This window comes from Coptis chinensis, chromosome 2 (assembly GCF_015680905.1).
Source record: "Coptis chinensis isolate HL-2020 chromosome 2, ASM1568090v1, whole genome shotgun sequence".
NCBI lineage: Eukaryota > Viridiplantae > Streptophyta > Magnoliopsida > Ranunculales > Ranunculaceae > Coptis > Coptis chinensis.
In genome coordinates this window covers 26,889,770-26,903,363 of record NC_141457.1, presented here as the reverse complement: position 1 = coordinate 26,903,363, position 13,594 = coordinate 26,889,770, and the positions used below count along the sequence as shown (strand labels likewise).

The window sequence follows — 13,594 nt, the reverse complement described above, 5'->3', positions numbered from 1 at the left end:
TCAAAGTTTGATCGGCAGGTCTCTTCTGCCACTTCCTGATACCAGTTTGCTGGGTGTATGTGAATACCGTACCGTGACCCTCACTATGTTTTGCTTACTTACGTTCTATAAAGTTGGTGAGTCGGTCTGTAGTAACCTTGAGTTGTGTTTGTCCAACCTTCTCGAAATAAATTACTATATCATGTAAGGGTATTTAATGATTTATGACTGGTTGATTGTGCAAGAAATAAAACATCAACCTACAAATTTTTTTAAAAAAAATCTCGTCTTTGAAACATATGTATCAAGGAGAGGGTTGATTGTCTGACGTTATTCCACGCAAGGGCCAGGGTAGGGGCACCCCAACTTTCCCAGAAGCAATTAAGGGGAAAAGGAAGAAGATCAGAACGTTCATTTTGACTTTTTTGGGGTTTGAGTTTGTTTAATAATAAAATAAATGTTAGTGTACTTCTTGTGTTCGTGGCAAATAACACTATTCACACATTTGCCACTATTTACAGCTGTTTGATATGAGTTTTTACCTGTGGGCGAATATTTTTGAGTTTTGTCACAACTAGTTATTTGCTATGATTTTGATTGCAAAATTTACTCAGGAGGCATCTATGTAAATTTTGCCACAACAAATTACACACAAATTTGTCACAAATTATTTGCTACCATGTAATCAAACAACAACAAATATAATCTAGATTCGCCACAAACTATTTGAAATTGCCATTTTGATTACCATGACAAATTTGTCACTAACAAATGGTGACAAAATTTGTCTTTGCCACAACTCCTATCAAACACAATCCTAGTTCTATAAGTTCTTAGTGTTGCTTGAATGGGCTTACACGCAAACAACTTTATTTAAAGTTTAAACATGGCATTTACACAGGGTCGGCTCTGGGCCAATGTTGCAAAGGGCCCCCAATATAAACCAAAACAAAATGCCCCATTAAGCTCGAAAAATCCCACTATAGTGTTAAAAGCCCCACACAAAAAGCCCATTATTTAAAAAAAAAACAAAAGAAATAAAGGCCTCATTTTGCTTACCTTGCATTGGGCCATTCAAACGTAGGGCTGGCCCTGCATTTACAGTACCTGATCAACCCTCTTTAACTTAGTAAAATTTAAATATAATAGGAAAATTTGGATAATCGGAAATTCAAAATTGCTTCCGATTCCGATCTAATTATTTTTCGACAAATTCAAAAATTGGAACTTTAATTCCTATATCTCCCAGAGTCCACACATAACAAAAGGATCATCATTCTACTAACAACAACTGTACAACAATAACAAAAGACACTCATGTTCTAGTGATTTTTAATGAAAAATCTATTATAATAAAACAAAATGGATAGACAAAGGGTGGTGGCGATTTCTTGGGGATTTGAGTTAGATTGGGTACACATGTATGGCTTAGATTGTTTTGAAACCCATTTTATGCTAATTCTTAATAACATTTATTAAGTGCTTTTAAGGGTTATATTAAAATCTTTTAATTAATTACCAACTTTTTTAGAAATTAAAAACTTTTGAAGTCTCTTCTTAAATGATATTTTAAATATTTGGTCATTTCCTTATGAAATCCATCAAAAGAGTAACGTATCAGGGTAAAAAAAAATGACGTGCAAAATGGGATAGGAAGGTTTCAGTTTTATAATGAAGTCAATTAAATTTGGTAATTAAGGTGTTTCCGAAAGAAAGCTAGCTAAAGAGATCCGCTACAGTTGTGAGCTTTAGTTAATAGTCCAAAATTGTTTAAGACTTTTCAAGAGTATGACGACTAACGTTACTAGACTCTCTCTCTCTCTCCCAATAGTGTAATTGCCATTTAGTGTTTTCATCTTCCGTTTTTTCATCTTCAAATAATCACAAATTTTCAATAACCTCTACTGATCTTCATTTCCATCATTTGAACTCCTCCAATCATATTCAATTTTCATTCAACAACATGGGATTCCTCTCCACTTTTCTCTGGCTTTTGTGCTATTCCCATCTCTATAAAATGTATCTCTTTTTGCTTCTTGGATAAAAGGATCAACAAGCAGGTTTCTCGCTACTCTCTCATCAATTTTATTTCATTTTTTAAGATGTTTGAGATTCATCATCTCTTAAAGTTAAATCATCGTCTAAATGCCAGTTAGTGCACAGTGAAATACTTTTATGTTCAACTTTCGTGTTTGACATCCGTCATAGTTTGATCCTTACATTGGATTGTTAGTAGTTTGATCCTCTATGCTCAATTCAGTTTTTTCTGATTAACAGTTTACTGTTTTTAAAATCTTCCATATCATCCCTTCTGAATTCTACGTGTTGCAGAAAATGTACGTTTTTGCTGATTAAAGTCTCAAGAAGGATTCTTTGGGAGAAAATCCTTATCAATCAAGGTTCGAGAGGTCCTTTTTTCCTCCTTGCTAATTTAATAATTAAGACAAGTACGCAACATGTAGTTGAACTTAGCGACTCCACACATTTGTTGTCTCCTTGGGTAATTGTGTTAGCGAACTCAACATTGATGAAACAGCTTTTTGCATTTTGTGCCTCTCACATGACTAATATATTATGTTTTTTTTTCCCCCAGATTACCTCTGGCCAATCTTGGTATGGTGTTGCATTCCCTGCTTTTGTGATTTTGGTTGTCTGCCTTTAATTGGCTTCAAAAGTTTCTACATGCTAATCTGAACTAGCTGTCACATTCTTGGCTACGTTGTGAGAGACTTTCATTATAGATTTCAGAGGTGAACTTCTGGCTTCATTTGGTTTGCATTATACTCGCGAGTTAATCTGCTCATGATAAACCTTTTGTTCCTTATAAATCCCATCTTTTCTAACCTTTTGTTCCTTGTAAATCCCATCTTTTCTAACCTGTTGCTCTCGCAAAACTTTTAATTTCTACATGCTAATCTAAACTTGCTGTCACATTCTTGGCTATGTTGTGAGAGACTTTCATCGTAGATTTTAGAGGTGAACTTCTTGCTTCATTTGGTTTGCATTATGCTCACGAGTTAACCTGCTCATGATAAACCTTTTGTTCCTTATAAATCCCATCATTTCTAACTTGGTGCTCTCGTAAAACTTTTAATTTACAATCTCTCTATCCATCGCCAGCTCTTAAAATTTTCATTGGCTTATAATTGAGGTAGAGCTCATCTTTTTAAAACGTGGTAATTAAATTTGAGGATTGGGCAATTTCAGGATTAATTTTGTTTTACTTGAATGTGTATAGGTTCAATTTACCGGGGATGTGAGGTTTTTGACTTGGTTGACTTAAACTCTATCTTTGTAACACATAAATGGGTCATTTTTCTTGATTGACAAAGAAGCAGAGAACAAATTGCGCAGTGGGGCATTCTTTTTGGGTCACCTAAGTAACCAATTTTAATTCTTTGCAAATATTAATGCCGCTTTTTAATTAATGCCACGACGTCACGTAGGTATCCAATTGCTTATTAGTTATTACAATGTAGAGTAACAACCAATTGCTTAGAAGTGTAAATGTAGTTATTTCATTATCTTTTTTTATTCCAGTTTAACATTTTATTCTTGCATTCAGTCATATATTTCAAGTGTTGTTGTCATTTGGCTTAATTAGCTTGCTTGAGCGTTGCACTTCTTTGTTAGAGCTCCCTTTAAAGTGTCGGTATCCTCATCCAAAGGTGTATGTATTAGAAAGTTAAGGAATATGCATGTAGTGAAGACTAATCACCTAAGTTACATTGACACGGACACGTGTGTCCATTTCCGACATGGATCGATACAAGTGTCTGACACGGAAAAATATAAAAAAATGAGGTATATTACATACAATGTGTCCATGTGTGTCCGACACACACATGAAAATGTATCCGACACAGATTATTTTTGAAATATGGTGTGTCCATATAACATAGCTAATTACTATTATTTATACGGGGAACAATTTAAACATTGATAAATTTTGCCAGTATTTAACTCTGAAGATAGAATGATTTGTTTGATTTTTCAAATGGCCATATTGCAGGTATTAGCTAGCAAATAAGCATTTGCAAATTAATTTTATGTATGCTCATTTGCAAATTAATTTTATGTAGGTTTATGTAGATTTTCAGCATTTCAAACCATCAACTATTTTTTATAAATTTGGAGTTAGTGTTTATCCATCCCATTCCTTTATACATTGAATCCTTTTAGAAATAGTTTTCATTTAGAAATGAAGTCTTTTGTACTAACCTTCGTGGATTTTTGTTTAAATTCTATACGATCTTCTTCTATTGAATTCAAAAGTAGTTGCTTATTGATATGGAATCTATGTAGTAATGCCTTTATTAGCAGGTTGCCTTCTACGGTGAATCACCCAATTCGTTCTGCCTTTCCAATCTCACTGGTTGCTGCTCTATCAATCTGAGTTGCCTTCAATCCAATCATTCAGGGGTATCATGTTTTAAGCTCTCTGATGCGCTATTACGAATTCTTATTCCAATCGTATTGAGAATATACCCAAGATTGAGTGCATAGTAGATTAAAGACAAGCTAACTATAAGGACACCATGACGACAATTTACGATGTGACTAAGGAACATATCTTTCTACTATAGAGAATGTGCCCAAGATTAAATGTATGGTAGATTAAATCTAATTAGAAGTCGGCAAGATGCAGTCACTAAGGAACAAATCTTACTATAGAGAATTTACCCAATATACTTTGTTGCTTTGTAAATAGGCATTGTGTTTCTTTTTCACATATATAGAAAAAAGTTATGAAAAGCAAATAGTTTTTACTTCTAACGCACATAACAACCATTTGCTTATGGATTCAACAACCAGTTTTTGTTTTCCAAGAAAAGGGTCATTTCCCATGGGTCTTTAAGTTGGAAGCCTTACCTGTGTTTGATGCCTATTTTTAAACTGGAAAAAACATGTGCTATACCCATATAACATGTATACTGACTCTTTTAATAAGTAATTATTGTTTCAGTTTTTCGTAGGAAGAAAATGATTGCTCGACTTTAAGAAGCACATTTTTTAGTATGTAATTTCAAACTCCAATGATCTGTTATGGCTGCTATAGTTTAGCCTTACACTTCTAACAATGTCAATTTACTAATCTACATAATTATTTTCCAGTGTGTTGTTATTGAAGATGCACTTGCTGGAGTTCAAGCTGCCAAAGCTACACAGATGAGGTAAGTGTGTTTTGACTTTTGGTATTCAGTGTTTGTTCTGTTTTTCGTGTTAAAATAATGGTGTGGGTGGCATGCCCATTCTATAAAGATTTTACCCAAAATGCAAGTTATGTCATACTATATGCCTATGTGTTCCCAATTTATTCTCAAGAAAGTGTCTTCTCCAAATTACAGGAATGTGTTGCGGCTACTATGCTGACTGAAAACCTTTTTGTTAGTGCTTCCCTATTATCTGATCCACACATTTGCTTTTACCACTCTACTTTGTGATGTGGATGCTTTTTGGGTAGAGTGTGAGGCCATGGTGCTAATAATTTAGCAGACCATGACTTCTCATGCAGAATGCATTCCCTAACTTCCTCACACACAAAGTTTATGTCCTATTATTGTTTTTTGTTTTCATTTGTGTATTTCTTTTTTTGTTGCTGTCTGGTTGTATCCTAATTCTCAACCAGATTATGGACATCCACAGTTAGGGATGTAATTTTAGTTTGCGAAATACGTACTTGCAGTGTTAATTGAAGACAGCAGACCCCTCAACTTTCGATGTACATGGAAACAATTGTCTTTATACCAGGTGCATACCCTTTCATTTTGATTATCACAATTCTTTTTAAAAAGCACTACTATTGTTTAATTATTATTACTTTTGTCAGGATTCCCTACAATAATCCAATGCACGAAAAAAGTGAGTTCCTTCGTCTGCAAGAACAACACAATCAATTACATCCCACACGGATGAATGTTTGCATAGACAATGGTTGGAACAAGTGGTGGAGGAGAGTATTGGTAGACTTAGAATACATGGCAACAGTAACAACCAATGATACTCCTACACTACTATACCACTTCAAGCAAAGATGGACTAAATACAAGGTGCACGACTAGCAGCTAAACAAGACATTCAATTAGATTACCTGAATAAAAAAATGTGATCAAGTTTGTAAGGAAAGTTTAAGAAGTTCACTGTTTTATACTTTTTTTGTTCTGCGACTAATTTGTTATTAAAAAAATTAAACTCCACTTATAAGATTTTATCCCATTCAAGAAATAAGTTGATATGTATTGTGAAAAGTGCATTCCAATGCAATTGTACTGTGGTGATTTGTGATACTATAACAAAGCAATTTGGGCTCCTATCGCCCCATACTACAGCTATCGAGTAATCCGATTTATGGGTTGTTGGTGTCAGGACAAACAATTCGTGAGTATATTAATTTACTTAGATTCATGGATTGTTAGTTGCATTTGCTTACATTCGTCTCATTGTGTGTAAAAACATTGCCACACTGAGGAATCATAACCAACTGTGCAGCAAACCTAAATTTTCTCGGATGAATAGGATGTTTGTGAGAAGATTTGCAATGAAGTGCGGGACCACATATAAGTCATGTTGAGATTTTCCGCAACTAAGAAATGGGTCTGTATTGCAGCTAGACCATTTAACAAAAAATGTCGAATATAGGGTAACATTAGCACCAATCCAACTTCAAGCGATTAGGCAAGCTTGACAAAAATGCCATCAGAAGATATCAAACAGGAACATCACCTTGCTAAGAAGGCTACAGGAAAATAGTGGGTATGCATTTCTCTGGAATTAAATTCAGAATAAATATAAAATAGAATCAATTGCCTAAGGTTTGATTCCTAAAGCGATACAGGGACCCTATAGCCCCCTATAGAGGCTACTATGCACTTTGACGCCCACTTCGTGATGATATGCTCGCAAGACCTTTCCCTTTTTTCAGCTAATGTTTAGATTTATTTCGTTTTTGAAGTCTAATTTGTTATGGTGGACACTGGAAATGTTGCTTTTACATTCTCCCTTTGATTTGGAGGATTGGTATGTGCGGAAGTTTCCAACAAATATTTAGGATTTTGGAAGCCCATATTTGACGTGTTCCTCGCTCCCTGAGTGTTTTTCCTATTATTATTACTATTACAGCAACGATATAGTTGTGTGCAGTTACAGTGATCTTCCTTTTCCGGGACAGTACTATATATTCCAAAATATGCGGGAACATACAATGGGCGGTCAAACATATCCCATAATTGGAAAGACTTAACTCAATCCCATGAGATCCGCCAACAAACTAACCATCATTCTAACTCGACCAATTAAAAAAAAAAAAACTCTTAAAAAAAACAGTTTCAAACCAATACATTTCTATTGAGCTTCAACCATAATGCAAGCAACATATTAGGAAGGTCACTTAAATACCAAGGTTCCGTTTGTAGCATTACAAATCTCTCTAAAACAACATTATATTGGGCAGTATACAATGCTCAATTATCTTATGTTGTATATTAACTCATTCTTTTATCTCCTGTGTCATTCTTCACTTGCTTTTCCAGTGTGTGTCAATAAAAAACCTAAGCTCTTTTCTCTCTTATGCTGAAGCATTTTAACATGTGAACTGGTTCATATGGACTGACAATCTAAATGAGGTATGGGCAGAACTTGATATCTCCAAAATAAAAAAGAATGAAATATTTTTGGGAAAACGTTCGCAACACAAAAAGATGTAGGAACAGGATGCTACAAAAAAAAAAGTAATTAGTTTTTTACAATAAGACTACGAGGATACGAAAAAATATTGTGTGCGCTATCAAAAAATAAAATATGGCTTTGATAAACTACTTGAAGAATATGAAGTTATATTCAAGAAAATTATCATAAACTCATTGAAGAAAATAAACTTCTAAAAGAACATCGTACTACTGAGAAGACAAAGAATGTTTAAAGTGATAGTGAATATCATAGCCAATACCTTCTTTTGGACATTGGATCACAATATTTACATGCCTTTAAAACATAATAAAAATCTCCGTTCAATATAATAAGTACGTCATAACCAACCGTGCCGTAGTCAATATATATTTTTAATAAAATTTTATGTACTAAAAATAGTTAGAAAATATATAGCATTAAACGAATACAATATTTTCATTTCAAAATTAGATGTAACAACATTATCCTCGATTACATTCGATTTCTCCTTTACTATAAAGACTAACTAATCATTTATACAATATTATTCACAGCCAACTCCTTCTACTCAAAAGTTTGTTATTTCTTTATACCAAATTTTCTTAGTTAAATAATGCATTCTTTCCTCTAATTAGCATATAATGCTCTATTTCAACAATGGGTAATCTTTGCAAAGTACCCGGTGAATCAAACAATAAAGTACTTACTTCAAGTGAAGCTAAATTTCAAGATTATAAGCACAAAACAACCCTCGGCAGGGATCATCAGGCCATCAAGCAGCCTTAACAATGTACCACTATATTTACAAAGCACACCTAAAGATGACTGTCAAGATTGGAATAAACAATTAAGAAAATGACTCAACTAACATAACCAGAATGTCTATGTGGTTTTCCTAACAATATAATTCACAAAACGCATGGAGAGCATCGAGTAATGCTATTTGAATTTCATAATATTAGTACGAGTTTAATAAAGATTTTTGGGTAAATTATGACTTCATGTAAAACACTAATTATTGACATTACTCATTACTCATTACTTCACAAATGCTTTCCATTAGTGAGAATATAATTAACATAATTGCCATCAACATGTAGCAGCACGGTAAATGAAAATATGTACAAATTCCTGTGTAGGACAACCATTAAATATAGTTAGATGTATAACACACAAACAACATCACAAGCGCCTCATCACCAACCGTGTCGTTGCACGGGTTATACCTAGTCTATTATAATAAAACGCAATGGCAAGACAAAGAGAGGTCTGGATCGCGTGGGGATCTGAGTTAGATTGGGACAGATGTACGATCTAGAATATTTTGAAACTCCTGTTCAATGCCATTTAAAAGTATTAATGACATTTATTAAGTGCTTTTAAGGATTGTATTAAAAAAAACTAATCAATTACTAAAAAAATACAGCTGTATTAATAGTTATATTTCAATTTCTACACCATTTAAGAAATTTTGAAACGTCCGTTTCCACCATAATACAATTGAATTTTTTTGGGTGGATGAATTGAATGGCTTTTGAAATCTAAAAGTTTTCTCTCAAACAATATATTTTGAACCCTCAATGCTCTCCATCTAATTACTATGGCCATTTGGTGAGGTCAAGTTTAAAGCCCCAAAATTGTTCATCTCTCCCACTGCCTTCTCCAAAAATGGGCGGCCAAGATTGTATTAGGATTTAGGACTAAGATATGATGGAGGATTCAAGTGAGATGAACGGCTTGGGCTTGGATAAGACTAAAACATGTATTTTGACGCCCAATATTAAAGACCCGTGAACTTCTTGGGCAATTAAACTCTCTTTGCCGTAACTCTCTCTCTAATCTCTATTCACTTCCTCTTTTTTTACTTGAAAACGCCTCTAATGGAGTCTCTTAACTCTCCCACTATAAATATAAGCCTCTACACAATCACTCTCATGTTTAGTGAGATATTCCATCTGTTCTTGATTTCCAAAAAGTTACTTGCTGTAACCATCTCATGAAAGGTCTTCAAAAGGTACGAATTGCGAAAGTATTCCCTAAATTTAAGTAGTTCAATATTATGGGATTTGATATAATTATTGTGATTTTGTTTTATTTTCGTCCAAATTTCAGAATTTCTTTGGTACATAGCTCCTGCTAAATTCTAATGAGTTTCAAGATAGTACATAACTATAAATGTGAAAACTATTTTTTGATGTACGCGTTTCCATGATCGGTCCTTTTTATATTTTTTGTTGTTCCATTTAAGTAGGAATTTCATTATTCCTTTTACCGAACAACTTCAGTTCTAATGGAGGAAAGGAGAGTTACATCAGGGAAGTCCTTGGATTGTACATCGAAGATTAAATCACTGTGGCAATTTGTCACCTCTGTCCATTGCTTTTGGTATGCGTAGTGATGTTCTGGAAGAAACATAAGACTTTATGTTTGCACACGATTTTCTGGGGAATCTGGTGTACAGACATATTTGGGTATTTTTGTTCCTACATTGCACATAACTTTTGGGCTGACATTTCAATAGATTTTTTTTGGGTGCGTATTGGTTGTGATTCATGTGATTTTTATTATTTTTGTGGTTTGTGGGCCGAATGCCGAATATTTTTTCTTCCACCCTGCCATAATTTGATGTAGCACTACGTGAGAAAGAAATATGCTAAGTGAAGTTATCTAAATAGCTAGACAGGGGGAAAGATAAGAACGACAAGAAGTAAAAGAGACATAAATGTATGTTTAATTGGGAACAAAATTGGTAGAAAAAACACAAGAAATCAGTGGCCTTTTAGTGAGGTTTGGTTGGAACTAGAAACTAAAGGAAAGAAAGAGTAAGGTAGAGAGAAATGAGAGATGGGCTAATTAGTTTGTGTTGAATACTAGCACTTGTGCTTTCTCTCATCTTGATTTGCGATCATTGTGGGTTAGCACTATGGTGTCTTTGAGTCCTTCCTTTGCTTTGATTAGTATCTATTTGATGAAATTGATCTTCAATTCTTTATACAGACTTTGTGCAATCAGGACTATGATTCAACATTTTATTACATGTCTTTCTAAAATGGTACATAGGGACAATTTTTCAAGCAACGACTCAGATGAATTATGCATCAATTTAGTTGCCTAGCTAACTACTCTAACCCATTCTCTCTTTTTTTTTTATATATAAAAGTGTGCACTTTACTAATTGTATTTTTTCCATTTTTTTTGTCGTTGTATTCTGCTATTTATTTTAGTACAAGTGCTACATTGTGTAGAAACTATTGATAAGCTTAAGAGGTCATCCATTGTTGGTCAACTTATACTCTGGCAGAACCATGCATTTGTGGACTGGATCTTAACACGTTGGGATTGAGTACAGCCAACATGTGTAGAAGGTGGACCATCTGAGGTCACACTAGAAACTTCCATGGGTCCATTAACTATCGAGTTGTACTACAAACATGCTCCAAGAACTTTTAGAAACTTCATTGAGCTATCTCGAAGAGGTTATTACGACAATGTCAAATTCCACCGCATTATTGAGGATTTTGTTGTGCAAGGTGGAGATCCTACTGGTACAGGTCGTGGTGGCGAATCAATATATGGTTCGAAATTTGAAGATGAGATAAAACCCGAGTTGAAACATACTGGTGCTGGTATTCTCTCCATGGCAAATGCGGGTCCGAATACAAATGGAAGTTAGTTCTTTATCACCCTTGCACCAACTCAGAATCTTGATAGGAAACATACAATTTTTGGGAGGGTTTTTAGAGGGATGGAAATCATCAAAAGACTTGGCAAAGTCCAAACTGATAGTAATGATATACCCATCCATGATGTGACTGAAGACTAGTGTCAAGGATTGATGGTGCAGAAAAGTTGCATGTGAAGGATTGATATTATTGCTCCAATACTAGGCAACAAAGAACCTTTCGCTGGTAGCTAGCTTCTGTAGTACAAGATATGTCATTTTCTTTATATGGGTTCTTCCCTTTGTGGGGAGATTCTGTGACGGCATTAACAGGAGATGTGTTGGATTATTATGTATATTAGATAGCTAATTTCTATTTACTGGTGCATGTTGGCAAGCTATTTTTTGGCTTTTGAACTTTAGTTCTTTAAGTTGCAGTTGGGACTTCTATTTAAAAAAAACATGCGTCTAAGCCTTCAAGTTGGCCAACCCACTAGGTAAGCTGCTACATGCTCCATTTCTTGGTTCTTCCTATTGTTATTCATTTTAAAGTTGGTATTTAGGAACTCAAGTAAGAAACTATACATTACTATTAGCGTGTTTAGTTACTTTGAGTTATACACACACTAGAGGCTCCACCTTAGGTACACATTTGTGTGAAAATTTCACATGAGGTGAAACACCGTGGCAAGACTACCTGCTTTGGAGTCATATAACTAAGAGAAACTCTCCACGACAGATCGGGAAAAAAAAACTCTCAAGGACACTTTTTTTTTAATCACTCACAAGGACCGGGTAGATGAAATATCATTTATACCCTTGACACGAAATTAAAAACATCTCGGGTAGATGAAATGTCAAGTATACCCCTAACGCGAAATAATAAACGGCCCGGTCCAACCGAAACGACCCAGTGCCTCCCTAATAGCCCACATTTAATCAAACATTAAATCACTTTAGCTTCAGTCACCATTTAGGCATCCACCAAATTTACAATATTGAAATTTGAAATGGTAGAGTAACTGAAAATTTACATAATAATCCTCCACATAAATGTTTCCAATTAGTAACTAAAGAAATAACTCAAATGCCAAATTAAAAAGTGATTTGAAGAGTCTTTTGCCATTGAAAATGTGCTCACTCCCAACATATGGATAGTCAAGACTGGTTTATACACATTTTAAGGGCAGCCATTTAATTTTGAAAACTCTTGAACTTCCAAATAGGCAAATAGCCCACATTTTACATTTAATCCATTAAATGATGGTCGAAGGCTTATTTTTCTGTAACCGAAGGCCAAAGGTCTTAATAACCATCAAAAACTTGCTTGGGATTGGGATTCTAACACTGAAGACTCTCAAGTCTGAATCGCACAAAACCGCAACTCAACTCCACAAAAGAGAACCGACGTATGGTTTCAATTTGCTTCTATTTATTCATCAAATGTAGTGGAATAAACCCATTCATTTCTTTTGTCAATAATGGTTATTCTCACTTAAAGTTGCCTTCACTCAGTTGCTCTGCTGACAGACAGACTTTTTGGGTGCTAAGATCCAAAGTCGAGTTCCCAATTTCTCATATCTTTTACTATTTTAGATAGCTCAAAATGTTGAATGTATGTATGATTTGGATGCAAACATCAGGTTATGATCGCCCAAGCTTCTTTACAGGAACATTGTTTCTTTTTGAAACCCTATAATTGAAAACTGAATCGGATAGGGTTGGTGGATTTTTTGGTACGACTCCCCTCTTCATCATTTATGAATGTATAGTTATCATCTGGATGAGAACTTAAGTTTATTATTTGAATGTGCTTTTGTTCCTTTATGGATATTCGAATAGGGGATTGTAATATTTTTATTTACTGTTTTAGGCTGTACTTTAAGTACTGCATATCATGGCTAGCTTCAAATTCGATAAGAGTTGGGCATGTATTTATACTTTGTAGTTATTCACGCTTATTTTAAGTTTAGAATGCCATCTGAGGCCTTGGTTCGACAATGCCATAAGTTAGTTGTTTCATTATGAATGCCATATGAGGGTGTACCTGATGTTGCATATTTCTTATATCTCTTTCTTATATCTAACAGATTTTGGATTATAATATGCAGACACAATTACGTAGTTTGTGTAAACAACCTTCCAAATATTGACTACCAAATTGATGACATCAACTGAGCAATGAAAGCGTTGCTAGACTATGGTATATCTCTCTCACTTCTCATGTTTTGTTATTTATTCAGTGGAGAGTTTGCAAAGGACATTTGTTATGTGGTGGTTGTCTAATGT

The 13,594-nt window shown here is 34.4% G+C and overlaps 2 long non-coding RNA genes and 1 pseudogene across 2 annotated transcripts; all 3 read left to right on the top strand.

The window, feature by feature from the left end:
• The first annotated feature begins 1,799 nt into the window (after window positions 1-1,799).
• Window positions 1,800-4,401, top strand: LOC147515583 (uncharacterized). The gene is made up of 4 exons (XR_015213469.1): window positions 1,800-2,039; window positions 2,311-2,378; window positions 2,573-2,729; window positions 4,303-4,401. It is a non-coding gene; the product is annotated as an uncharacterized LOC147515583 (long non-coding RNA).
• Window positions 4,402-5,091: 690 nt separating this feature from the next.
• On the top strand, window positions 5,092-6,169 carry LOC147515582 (uncharacterized). The gene is made up of 3 exons (XR_015213468.1): window positions 5,092-5,153; window positions 5,666-5,730; window positions 5,810-6,169. It is a non-coding gene; the product is annotated as an uncharacterized LOC147515582 (long non-coding RNA).
• A 2,724-nt stretch (window positions 6,170-8,893) lies between these two features.
• Window positions 8,894-11,480, top strand: LOC147515581 (peptidyl-prolyl cis-trans isomerase CYP18-2 pseudogene; annotated as a pseudogene).
• The last annotated feature ends 2,114 nt before the right edge of the window (window positions 11,481-13,594 follow it).